The sequence below is a fragment of the Tamandua tetradactyla genome, chromosome 11 (assembly GCF_023851605.1).
Source record: "Tamandua tetradactyla isolate mTamTet1 chromosome 11, mTamTet1.pri, whole genome shotgun sequence".
In the NCBI taxonomy this organism is placed as follows: Eukaryota; Metazoa; Chordata; class Mammalia; order Pilosa; family Myrmecophagidae; genus Tamandua; species Tamandua tetradactyla.
Window position 1 is genome coordinate 47,836,876 of NC_135337.1, and position 13,994 is coordinate 47,850,869.

Genomic DNA, 13,994 nt, shown 5'->3' on the forward strand with positions numbered 1-13,994 from the left:
GTTGAGCCACTGTGGCCCACCGGGCTTTGTTTTTATCTCTAAATATCAGCCTCTCGAAATCCAGAAATAATTTTGCCTTATCTTTTGTTCCTCTTTCTTCCCCCCTTTTTCAATGCTCACATGCCTCTGAACTGGACATATTAAAACTGTTAGCATTTCTCATTTTGGAGTCAGTGTTTCTAAGGGGTGTTTTGGAAATACGTGGGGCTATTTGGTTGTCCCAATGATTGGGGCCTGCAAATGGCATTTAGTAAGGTAGCAGGCCAATGATGCTAGGTATGCAACATTGTCCTGGACAGTCATGCACAGTGCACAATGTATTGTCCTGGTTGCTTAATCCATAACCTGACGATTATTTTTATCATTTCTTTCTCCCTCACTTTGACGTCAAACCAGTCACCAATTCTAAATCTGCCTCCGGATATATCCTTCCATTTTTTTCTCTTTTGCCATCCTGGTCTCAGCCACCATCATCTTTCACTTGATTACCTGTAATAGTTCATTAACTCATCTTTGTACCTCCATTTTCTTGCTCTCATATTCATTCTCCATAATGCAGCCTGAGAGGATCTTTTAAAAAATGTAAATCAGATCACGTCATTGCCTATGCCTAATACCCCTCAATAGGTACCCTTTTTTTGTGAACCTCAAAATCCTTAACATGACCTGTGAGCTTCTGCTTATAGTTTCTCCCTGATATTAACACACTGTCATTCAGAGTTCCTTTAGCTGGGAATAGTCATTTTTTCCTCTGCAAACCCATATTTTAACTCAAATGCCAACCCTCTATTATAAAGCCATTCACAACACCACTTCCACAATACTGTATTTATCTCTATATAGATCCTTTTGCATTTTAAATTTGGCAAGTTAACCTTTTTAAGGCTGTTTTCTCACCAGAACATCATGAATTTTATCATTAGAAAAATAGGATTTTTCTCAATCACAAAAATCAGAAAAACAGTGTCACAGATTGGGTTCCCTGGAAGCAGAATTTTAGATGATTATTGTGCAAGAGATTTATAATGGTATGCTCCTGAGATCATCAACCAGGTAAAAGAAGTCAAGCTGCAGTGTCAATGGGATGCTTCAGCTGATCTTACAGGATATCCTGGAGATGGGATTATCCATCAAAATTGTCCCAAATTGAAATGAGAGGGCTGGGATTTTTTAATCCTTGATCAGTCATTGGATGTGACCTTCCTGAGAAGGTGTGTGGCATTGGGTAATGCCAGAAGGAGGCTGATAGCTGATGCTAGCTGTTGTCCACATGACAACTGGGGAATTAAGAACTTCCTCCCTGAAGAGGGATCTGAGCAGTAGATCTCGGTGCTCACCACAAATAGAATCTATCTCCTAAGATTGCTGGGAGCCAAAAATAGGATAATATGTAAAAAGCACATAGCATTTAATGAAAGTTGGCTGTTACAGTTATTATACATAGAAACTGGCTTTACAAGCATATAGAGCAAGTTGGGGAAACCTTGTTTTGTATCTCCAGTCTTTGTAAAGGGCCTGGCACTAAGGTTTAATTAAGGCTTGTTGAACCCTACAATAATGTATGTTTTGAAATGTTTGTAATGTTACTTTGAGTTGAACTCTCAACTAAAACAAATACAAAAAACCATTTCAATTGTTTAATAACTTTTATTAACAACAAAAGACATATCCATTTGCCTGAAAAAACAATTTCCAAAGACATGAAAAGGAAAACAAAAGACAATGAAGCAGTACTTGACGTTGCAGAAAAGCTCTAGTTAAAGGCTTCCAGCACTGGATTTGGTATTTTTTTTTTTTTAACATAATCTCCAATTATAGACTAGGTAGAAAGGTTTAGTTCAGCTTTTCCACAGCTCAGGAATGGTGAAGTTTTCTAAGGTACTATTAACCCAAAGGAAGTGTTTATCTTCATTAGTGTGTTGGACTTGATTTTCCTGCATGCTCAATATGGTTGAGTGATACATTTGTTGAGAGTATTTATTGGGCACCGTTTTGTGCAAATCGCGATTTGAGCCCTGGGGATATATAACAATGAGCAAAAGTAACAAAGTCCCAGTCTTTAAGGTTCTTATATTCTTGGTGGCGAGAAGACCGACAAGTAAATAAGGCCTGGAAGTGATAACTTAGGAAAAAATAAAAGCAGGCTAAAGGGAGCAAGAGTAATGGGGTTCGTGCTCTTTTGGGTAGCCCTGTGATGTGGACCTTTGGACCAGGGACCGAAATGTGCATCGAAGGAGTTAAAAGAAATCTAGGGGAAATATTCCAGCCAGAGGGAACAGCAAGCACAAAGGCCTTTAGTGGATCGAACCTGCGTGCGGTAGGAACAGCTGGAAAGCCAGAGGCGTGAGTAAGCGGCTGAGATAGGCGGGAACGTACATAATATACATTCGGACATCTTTTTCTAGCCTGAGACCACACTGCTAAAGGAGCTAGAGTTTATAAATACTGTGGAGAGGCCACAAAGGACAAGATGAAGCGGATTTCTAATAGTGAAGCTATGGGCACGTGTTTCCTGCCTGGGTAGGGCCCAACCAACCTGTCGCCAGGGATGGACTGGAGCCTGTCCTCAGAAGATGGACCCTCGCCCGGAGGCGACCGCGGGTTGCAGGGGCGGGCACCCGCAGCCCCCCGCCCGCGAGCCCGGGCGCTGCACGGGCCTCGGTTACCAGCAGGCGGTGTAGTGAGCGCGCATGCAGCTGCCGTGGCTCGCCCGTCCCAACGAAGAAGAGAGAGGAGGGGACCGGAAGGAGCCGCTGGTGCTGCGGGAAGTGGCAGGAGCGGGAGGCGGGGACCCACCTGGAAGCGCCGCGGCGCCGCTGTCGAGCTTCCTGCGGCGGCGGCCACCGTAGCAAGTGCCGTCGCGGGGGTGGAGAGCGGCCACCGCGGCGGCGCCTCTTCGACTGACTTGCGGCGCCCAGCCCCGCGCGAAAGGTGAGCAGGCGCTCGGGGCACGTGGCGAGGGCCAAATGTGGGGGAGGGGAACGAAGGGGAAGGGGATCGGCTCTGGGACCCGATTTGGGACTGAGTACGAGGAGGGGGTGGGCTAGAGGAGTCGGCGGCGGTGATGGCGAAGCCCCCACGTGGGGCGGGGGTGCGCGCGCACGTGTGCATGGGCGAAGGGGGGCGGGGAGGGCTCTTGAGGGTGACGGGCGCGCGCGCTCTCTGTCCCGGCCCACGTGACAGGCACTCCGAGAATCTGTTTCCACGTGACAGGCCGGGGAGCAGGCTGAAGCAGATGATTAGTTTACTATAACCGTAGTCATTGGAAGCGGTTAGAATCGTTTGCTGTTTTTCTTCTTGCTTAGAGGAATGGGATAAGAGAGATCCTTTTTAGCATGAGACTTCCTGCTCTCTCTGTATCCTACATTATCTCCAGTCTGCTAATTAAGCACTTTTAAGTTCCAAAATACTAATTTTTCTGAACCGCCATGTTGGCTTTAGAAGAAACTCGCGAGATGCTAGTAGAATTGTATCGCGAGAGTCCTCGATTCTCGCGGGACCTTGTTGGCAGAAGCAGTTGTCCTGGATGGCGGAGCCTTGGGTTCCGGGGGCCTGGGACCCGCAACTCTTTCTACAAGGCAAGTCGTTAGGGAGAGGCCGGGGGCGAGTGCCTCCTGGTGCTGGTAGACGTGCTGTGTCAGCTTTCTCTAGTCTTGAAGGGGGTACAGTGACCCCATTGAGGCCACACAGTCCTCCCCACCCCACAGCGGGCTCTTCGCCACCTGCAGAAGCGTATCCCCCCTCAGCCTGGGTTCCTTCCCCCTTGTGATTGTTCCACCTCCGTCCCACACACTGCAAGTTCAGAGCCCTGCTTGCGCGTTCGTGACGATTGCACTGCATATCATTCCTCTTGCTTTCAAACGTTCCTGTCAGTTTTCCCCCTTGTTGCCTTTTTCTAAAGTATTGTAGACCTGTGAACGTTCTGTGCTTTTTTTCCTGCAGCACCTTTGTCCACCCCATTCTAGAACGTCTAAAGCAGGCGCTTTCCACCTCTTTTCTCTGGCCATCATTTATTCCCATTTATTTGGTCATTGAAACTTCCCTGGTAACTTTGTATTTACGACAACTTTTGGCAGTATTTGGAGGGATCATTTATCTCTCCGACAGTACCTGATGTCAGAATAAAAATCTTTCTTTTAATCTTTTTGTATGTGCCTGTTAACTTGTAACTGTCGGTAGGGTTTTGATTACTGTTATTGAGGTTGTCATCTTTGATGTTTAGGGGATAGTTATTTTAGGGTGCGTATTTAAGTAATAGCGAAATGTTTTTTCTCCAACTTTTAAATAGAAACAAAATTACTTGTCTTCATAAACTTGGGTATTGAGTTCATTGATTCCTTAAGTGAGGTTGATATTTAAGTTTCTTTCTCTCCACTGTCTTATAAAAATGAAATTACATTATACCTTTTTTGCATATTCTTGAGCAAGGTTTGGATTTTATTTCTTATTAGGAGTGGGGGTTAATTACAAAGCTAGAGGCAACTAGGTAATCCATTCATAATTTTTAAAAAGTATAAAACGTAATTTTTGCCTCTATAGAGTAAAAAGCTCCCTGTTACATTCTAGCACCAAGTTTCCTTTCTCACTTTTAATTTTTTTCCGTAAGTAGCCAGTTTAGCGGTTGCTGTTTATCATTCTAGATATTATTCAGTGTTTTAGTGTCCTCTTTTTTTTCTTTTCTAATGAAAGAAGAGGAGATGGAGGGAGTTATTTTGTTATATACCACCACATTAGTATCCAGTAAAAATGGGGTGTATCTGTTCAAATTTGTATTTAATGGTATATGCTTATTTTCTGGACTCATGTATGCATACTTGCTTAGATGAAAGGCACATTTTTGTTTGTACAGATTTTTTTTGTGGTATAGCCTTGTGGAAATATACCAAGTGATAGCATTATTACTTTTGAGTTAAGTGATGGCAGCAGCTTGTGTCTTTCAAGCCACTTTTTTTTTAAAAAAAAAAAGGTTGACAAATCTTCATACTCACATATAGTCCATATGTGGTGTACAGTCAGTGGCTTATGGTATCATCACATAGTTGTGTATCCAACACCATGATAATATTTTAGAACATCTGTATCACTCTAGAAAAAGAAATAAAAAGAAAAAACTCATACATCCCGTACCCCTCACCCCTCCCTCTCATTGACCACTAGTATTTCAGTCTACCCAGTTTATTTTATCCCCTTTTTCCCCTTTTATTTATTTATCCATTTTTTTTACTCATCTGTCCATTCCCTGGATAAAAGGAGCATCAAACACAAGGTTTTCACAATTACATGGTCACATTGTAAAAGTTGTATCCTTATACATTTGTTTTCAAGAATCAAGACAAACCACATTTACAGTACTAATAAATACCTAAAAAATAAAAGAACCAAGTGAAATTGCACAAATGAATATGATGTTTTCAGACCATAACAAAATTTGAGTTAATATTGGTAGCTTCATGCAAAACAGAATTTATTAATAAATATTTTTGTTTGAGTTTATATTTTATGTTTACTATGTATTTTATATATTTACCTTTGTATTTACGTATTACTTACATCTTCTGAAATGTAACTCAAATATGTGTATCAGGGTTTTCCAGAACTTTAAAGTTTATCAGCTCAAAGTAGTAATAGTTATAACTATACAAATTAGTGAATTCAACTGGAGACTGGCACATATATCAGTAGGTAATGCAGATAAATGTACATACACTCATAAGTTACTAAGCAGCTCTGTCATTTTGTGATTGTCATTTTTTGTATTTTTTCCAACACTTGCCAGGAGTATCATTTATCAGACCTGTCATATAAAAAAGGTGTCTGCTGTTTATGAATAGTTTGTCTATTGTAATAGTACAGGTAGGAATGTTGAGAAATAGAAGTGAGTGTTGAGAGCTGTGTTGTGGGTAAGAGGAAAAGGAGATTTGGGTGTGTGTGGGAATGGGTTTGGAGACATTGCAGAGAAAAGAGAGGAATGTAGGTTTATGGAATGAAGCAAAAAGTCATGGGTCCAAGAATAGGTAGGTTCATGATGGTGGGAAGGTAAGTTGACTACAATTTTGAAATCAGTATATGAGTATCAGTAATTGTTTCAGACAGTTATGCGTTCCATCTCCCAAATTGCTTGATATCACCAGTTACAACAGTCAGCAACTTCAGTTGATAATTAATTGAAATTTGGTGAATTCTTTACTTAGATAAAGCCCTTTCACTAAATAACTTTTTTAAAAATTGTGGTAACATATATATGACACAAAATTTCCCATATTTAAATGCTCGCTTTAGTGGTATTAAGTTTAAAATGTTGTACTACCATCACCACCATCCAATACTAAAACTTTCATAATTCAAAACAGAAACTGTCAGAACTTTGTTTCTTTTTTTACAACTGAATAATATCCCACTGTATGTGTATACCAATTTTTGTTGGTATTTTGTTTTTCCATTCATTTGTTGATGGACACCTGAATTATTTCCACCTTTTAGCTATTATGAATAAAACTTTAAACATTGGTGTACAGATGTAAGTTTTTGTTTTCAGTTCTTTTAGGTATATTAGATGTGGATTTGCTGGGTCATATTTTTTGTAAAACTTTTGTTAAAAAACTTGTTGAATGATCATCGTTATTATTGTTGTTGTAGAAGTAGTAGGAAATGATGAAGGTCACACTTCCAGAATAGGTTTGCAAAGGGATCTATAAAGTTTAGCTGTAATTGGACCTTTAGTAAATCTAAGCAATAGTTTATAATTTTTTTCATTTTTTAAATTGATTCTTTAATTTTTAAAAAATACAGCAACAAACACATTCTTAACATATGATCATTCTGTTCTACATATATAATCAGTAATTCACAATATCATCACATAGTTGCATATTCATCATCATGATCATTTCTTAGAACATTTGCATCAATTCAGGAAAAGAAAAGACAACAGAAAAAAAATTCATACATACGATACCCCTTACCCATCCCTTTCATTGATCACTAGCATTTCAGTCTACTAAATTTATTTTAACATTTGTTCTCCCTATTATTTTTATTCTGTTTGTTTTACTCGTCTGTTGATAAGATAGATAAAAGGAGCATCAGATGCAAGGTTTTCACAATCACGCAGTCACATTGTGAAAGCTGTATCATTATACAATCATCTTCAAGTGTTTGTTATTTTTTAAACTATGTTTTATAACTGTTTTTGGGGTAGTGGGTCTTGGGAATTACCAGTCTTTTATGGACTGTTATAACTCATTTGAAGTATTTGGTAAAAATATACTGAGAAATCCAAGGAAGAGGAGAAGTGTAACTTATGTGATTTGTGCCCATTTGAGGAAAACTTAAATGACTAAGAAGTTTTATTTTTTTTATTTTCAGTTACTGTCATAGAAGTGATCTGTGTGAGCTGATGAACTTCAGCAATCAGAAGAAGTTAGTGCCAGTGATAGTACAATATTGATTTGTCCTCACTTGTACTTTTTCATAAGGTTTGACACACACAGTGCTAATTTCCAAAGTCTTAAAACTTTATAAATTATACCATGCAGTACTTATGCTAAATATTAATTATATCAAGAATACAAATTTTCTTTACCTTTTCCAGAATCAGTGTCTAAGAGTGATTGCAATAAATTACTTGACCAAAAATATAAGTGATATAGATTTTTAGTTGAGAGAAATGTGTATGGTGCAGGTTCTTTAAAAAAAAAGAAGTCTCATTTCATGTCAAAATTCAGTTTGCAGTTATCAATGAGGAATATTTGCAGGAACAAAAACTGATTTTTAAAGTAGTGTTTAATATAGAGGTGGTGTATACTGTAGTGCAATTTCTCTAGTTAATATTGTTAATACTCACTGTAGTTATATTTTATAAAATATTATGAGTAAATATGTCCCCACATCTGAGCCTTGACTTCTAAAATCATAGCAGTATAGACTTTATTTTATTTGAATTTGACCTTATTTCTTTATTTTTTCTTTTTACCTGTTGTTTTTAATTTATGTAGGTAATTTTTTGTCTTAGAGACAAGTGAATTGAGTAGGCTTCCCTAAAGAGAATACAGTAGAACCTTGTTTTACATAACCAGTTTGTTCCAAGACCCTTGGCATAAGTTGAAAATTATGCATAATAGTTAACGCCTTTATTTAACAAGTATTTCTTATATGAACATATCTATCACACTTTTTTTATAAATAAGGCAGTTAAACAGTTTAGTAACAATCAGTTTTTAAAAAGTAATCATAGAAATAATTTTTAAAAATCTTAATTTTCTCTCTCTGCCTTTATGTTTTTTGATTACTAATTGCCTTACCTGAATTTGCATGTGTTGAGTTCACATGAAATGAGGTCGTATTATATCACCTTGTGATTAATCAAACCATTCAGTTACTATTGCTACTATTTTTTTTTAAAAAATTCCATTGTACTTATAAATAAGAGTCAGTAATTCAGCTAATGTTTATTGAGTGCTGGTGATCTGAGCCATTCGGAACATAGCAAGTCTTGGGACGTGAAAAGGACTCTGAGTCTTTAAAATAACTGTAACGATGTACAATGAACTTATGGCCTTTATTCAGAATCTGCTGTTACTGGAGTGAATTATTTCAGATTTTAAAGCCCCCAGCAGGGTGAGTTATGTGCTTTTATAGCCCCCAAGTTAAGAGTCCACAGAAGTGCCAGCCTTTGGAGTTAGATACAGACAGCTGAAAAATCACTTATTTCAAGGAAAAAAGAACTATTAAAAAGTACATTAAGAACAGAAGAATAGTATTTTTAGGGCCATTATATAGAGACTCACATTCCTATAATCCTTAACTCATGAGGGAATTACAATATTGCAGTACAGTACAGTACTTGCTCTGACATGTGATGACCTTAATTATAAATGAAATCTATACTACATGCTATGTTTAAGAAAGTAGGAAATTGAAGATTGTTATAAAAGTAAAAACATTTTTAAACATTTGTTAATGCCGTAAGTTCCAGTTTTCTGGAATATTAAGGACTCCTTAACTGATGATGCCAAATTAAAATGGTGCTATTGTTTTTAGAATTTCCTGCATTTTATTTTATTTCTTTTATTTACCTATTTATTTTATTTTTCAAGATATTAACTCCCAAACAAGGCTTTTCGCAAGGGATAACCACCCAAACAAGGCTTTATTAAAACTTTAATATGTGATATCAGTAATAAACGACCAGTTGTTTAATAAAAGACTGCAGATTTGCTAGTGAAGGCATTTTCAAAATGGGTCATTAGAATCAATAAATGATCCGCCCATATGATTCAGTTCTGTAGTCTTGAAGACTGATGTTGAGTTTATCCTTAGCCCAGGTGAATATCCTGAGATGAAAAAAGTTTCATTTTTTTTTTAACTTTTTTTTATTATATAGTGTATCACATACAAAGCAAAGAAATAAAAAAGCAGTAGATGTCAAAGCACTCTTCAACCAGTGGTTTTACAGGACAGATCCCAGAGTTTGTCATAAGCTACCATATGATCCTCTCATGTTTTTCCTTCTAGCTGCTCCAGAATATAGGAGGCTAGAGGGCTTAAATATTTTTTCATCATCACAATCGACTTTTTTTTATGAAAAAATAACTTGTATACAAAAAAGGTATAAATTTTGAAGCCCAGCACCACAATTAACTGTAGAACATATTTCAGACATTGACATGGGTTGCAATTTCACAATTTTAGGTTTTTACTTCAAAAATATTTCATTTTGTAGTGGATTTTTTTGCTGCTTTGCTTTCTCAGTCTCTTTCAATATGTTAATTTAAACCTTGTGCTCTCATTGAGTGATGGTAGGTAGTATTTGACTCAAGTAAGTATAAAGTGTGTGTTTGTGTGTTTATTGATTTTGCTAATTAATATACCCATTATTAACATTTTGATATGTTCTGTAATTTAAAAATATATTCTTAATACACTTTTAGATTAAACCATATATTTAAGTTCATGCCTGTATTTTTACATAATGTTATTTTACACTTTCCCATTCTTAGGATTCTTCATAGCCATCATTATAAATGGTAGTGTAATGTTGTATGTAGTAGATGTATCGTATTATTCCCTCGTTCTAAGTTTTTGCATAAAAATAATTATGAAGAAAAAAGAAAGAAAAAAATAAATTAAAGAAAGAAAAATGATCATGAAAGAACATATTTATCTATAAAATGTTTTCTCTGAATAGTATTACCTCCAAGTGTATTGTCTATATTGACTTTTAGGAATATTTTAAAAGCTCTTAAGACATTCCCACAGTATTTATTCAAAAGGGTCAATTTATATTCCCATTGGAGTGGCTGTGGTTCTATACTGCATCAACATTAAATATTATTTATACAAATTATTAATTGAAGAGGATATAAAACATTGTATCTCTTTGATACTGCTGAGGTGAAACATTATACTTTTTTTATACTTAAATATATTTCTCTTGTGAATGTTTAAGATAAACAGAATTTTAAAAATAATGTAATCTCTTGATCTTTTAATTTTGTTCTATTCCTGATCTTATGAAGTTCCTCCTCCAGAAATGCAATATTACTTTTATAATAATGTATTATATAACACATAATATTATAATGTACATTTATAATAATGTAATAGTATTACTTTTTCTACTTCTGATCTTATAAAGTCCCCTTTCTCCTAAAACATAATAAAGTAACAATACTGATTTAATAGTTTTTTGTTTGTTTCTTTTTAGTTTTGCTAAGTTACATTTAAATAAATTTAACTTTTGCCACATTTGGCATTTATGTGAAATGAGAAGCTAAATTCCAAATTGTTAGTTGTGTCAACTCTGTTTATTAAATAATCCTTTATTTTCCTACTGATTTGTTATGTTCTGCTTTTTGCATTTTAAATGTTTATATCTTAAATGTTTATTTTTATTCCATACCTAAAAAATACTAGTCTGTTTTTTAAGATAATTTTTATGGCATAGTTCATATCTTTTGCTGCAGATTGTGTTTTCTTTGATTTTATTTAAAGCTGTTTTATTGAGATATAGTCACTATATAATACATTTGAAGTGTATTCTAGTATATTCATAGAGTTGTGCATTCATTGTGGATTCATTACCATAGTCAAAAAACTCTAGAACATTTTCACCTTGGGTATTTTTAAGAGCACTTAGTAAATTGAGAATAATAAAGCTTGTCCTGTGCAAAACAATGTTTTATAATTCATTTTCTTGTCAGTTAAAATTTGAATTATTTTCCTATACCCCAGAATTTAGTATTATTGAATGAAGCAGTTTATCCTTTCTTGAGCTGAGACAAAATATGAAACAGTACTTAAAAGTACAGTGTTAAAGTTAATAAAGAGAAAAATAACTGGTAGATTTTGTGGAATTGGAGAAATTAACTTCTGAGATCAACAATTTAGGATATGTGCTTAAGAGATTTCCTTTTTTAAACTGTAATGTACAACTTTATATCATATGCCTCTAATATGTTGAATAAAAAGTACTAATTAGCATTTCTAGGGCTCAAGTTATAGGGTTACAATACCTTCTTTCTTCAGCTATTAAGATTGGCACTATAGTGCATTTACTGAAAGTTAATGATAATGCAAGAAGTTGCGCATGGACATTAGTGAGGACATGTATGTTAAGGAGAACATATTTTTTTACTTTTTTAAAATCGTGTAATATATATTCGAAGCAAAGAAAGAAAAAAGCCATAGTTTTCAAAGCACTCTTCAACAAGTAGTTACAGAACAAATCCCAAAGTTTGTTATCGGCTACCATATCATCATCTCAGATTTTTCCTTCTAGCTGTTCCAGAACACTGGAGGCTAGAAGGAATACATATATACTTTTAGCATCATAATAGACTTGTTTTCTTTTTTTTAATATAATAAACAATAACATATGTACAAAAACACTAAATTTCAGAGCACAGCACAACAGTTAGTTGTAGAATAGTATTCAGAGTTTGGTATGGATTACAGTTCCACGATTTTAGATTTTTACTTCTAGCTGTTGTAAGATACTGTAGACTAAAAGAAATTATCAATTTAATTACTCAGCAGTCATATTCGTTTGTTAAACCCTACCTTCTCTGTATAACCCCACCATCACCTTTGATCTTTCTATCCCACTCTTTAGGGGCATTTAGGCTATGCCCATTCTAACTTTTTCACATAGAAAGGGGTTGTCAATAATATGGGGTAGGAAGATGGAACTAGCTGATGTTCTGGAGAGGCTGGCCTCTCTAAGGGAAAGCATTTTTAATATTGGAGATTATTATTTATGATGCTATGGGTTTTTCTTTATGAAATAATTACTCATGATCTTAAAATAATAGAAAAAAAGTTATTTGTAATTGTATTTTTAACTGATGGCTCCATGCCATTATTAAATAACAACTAACATTTTCTGTCCATGAAATGGAGTGATTACATTATTCTAGGAAGTAAAGTCAGATTAAGTAACTTTATGAGTGGAAAACCATAATCTCTGAAAATGCATGGTGTGCTTGGGGATCACATAAGAGAATTGCAGGTGAGGAACTTGATGTCATAATATTTCCTTCTCTCTTGGGCTTGAATAAGATTAAAGGGATTAGAATATAATTTATATGTTTTATTACCTGAATTCTGCTTCTCTGTAAGACATGGGTTGATTTTAAGAAATGAGGAAATAGTCACTTAATTGTATTCTTGCACTACTTACCCTCTTTCCTAGGTATTTGTTTATCTTATTTTTGGCTAGAAATTCAAGGAAAAAGGGTTGTTCTTGTACACTTCCCATTAGAAAGCATATTTATGTTTGTGTCTTTTCCTGGCTGCTAAAAGATACCATACAATACTATACAATGAATTGGCTCAGTTTTAGAGGCAAGAAGGCTTGCTTCCTCTTGGGTGGCTGTGGCTTTTCTATTATATGGTAGTGCACATGGTGCCGACATCTTCTTTCTCTTTCTGGTTTCATTGCCAGCTTCTGCCTGATCCCCATAGCTTCTTTTTCTGTGACCTTTTCTATAGGGCTTCCAGGAATAGAATTAAGACTATCCTGATTCAGTTGGGTCACATCTTAACTGAAGTAACCTCATCAAAAGGTCTTTTTTTATGAGTTCACACTCGAAGGAAATTGATCAAGATTGTAATATTTTTCTGTAACTCTAAGCCATCACAGTGTGTTTCATAAATGAAGTGAAATAATGTTTTCTTTTGGCTTGACTGTATTATAAAGGAAGTGCCCAAGATTATTTCTCCTGAAAAAGATGTGTTTGTGAGATTTTTCTGAAAGCCCTTGATAAACCTTGTAATACTCCTCTTTATTGACTCTGCACTCCCCATCCCCAAACCTGTAATCCTTTATCTGAACTGTTTGCATAAATAAAAATTTTTATGTTGCTTTTGCTGTAATATGTTTATTTCCTCTTTTATTTTTAAATGCAAATATGATTAAAATATAAATCTGTAGCTCAGTGACTTCACAACGTGAACATACCTTTTTAACTAGTGGAATATTAAAAAAGAACCAGAAGTTCCCCTTATGCCCTGTTCTGGTCACTAAGCCCCTGTTTCCCTCATAGGAAAATAACTATTTTAATTTCTGGTGCCATAGTTTAATTCTGTTTTTTTAACCTAGAATCATATGGTATGTACTACTTTGTGTCTGGCTTTTTTTTGCTTCAACTTAGGTTTGTGAGATTGAACCATTTTACTGCATCTTCATTCTGTTTTAATAACAAAGAAATCCTGAAACAATCTAATTTATATTTGGAGATCTTAACATTTTGAATTACGCATTTTTTTGTGTGGCATTCATATTTTTCAAGAATTCCTAGGAGGAGACATTGAAGAAAAACCTTTTTTGCTTTCAAACTGTTACAGATCCTCCTTGTGTTTTAAACTTTTTTGGGCACATAGTATACTTTTTAATTTCTGTTATTGGTGGCCTGCACCAGTACTGTAGCTGTTTTTCCCCTAACTTAAAAAAAAAAATTGTTTTGAAAGTTTGGTACAGAAAAGTCCTAGTACTT

General features: G+C 35.4%; 1 protein-coding gene across 4 annotated transcripts in view; it reads left to right on the forward strand.

Moving 5' to 3' along the window:
• Positions 1-2,817: 2,817 nt before the first annotated feature.
• The window catches only part of ZZZ3 (zinc finger ZZ-type containing 3), a 109,098-nt gene continuing 97,921 nt past the window's right edge, over positions 2,818-13,994 (forward strand). The window contains exons 1-2 of one of the 4 annotated variants that reach the window (XM_077120569.1): positions 3,199-3,578; positions 7,366-7,419. The gene's annotated coding sequence lies outside the window, so the exon portion shown is untranslated. Of the gene's footprint in view, positions 2,932-3,198; positions 3,579-7,365; positions 7,420-13,994 lie in introns of those variants that run through there. The other 3 variants (XM_077120568.1, XM_077120570.1, XM_077120571.1) reach the window with 3 other exon arrangements.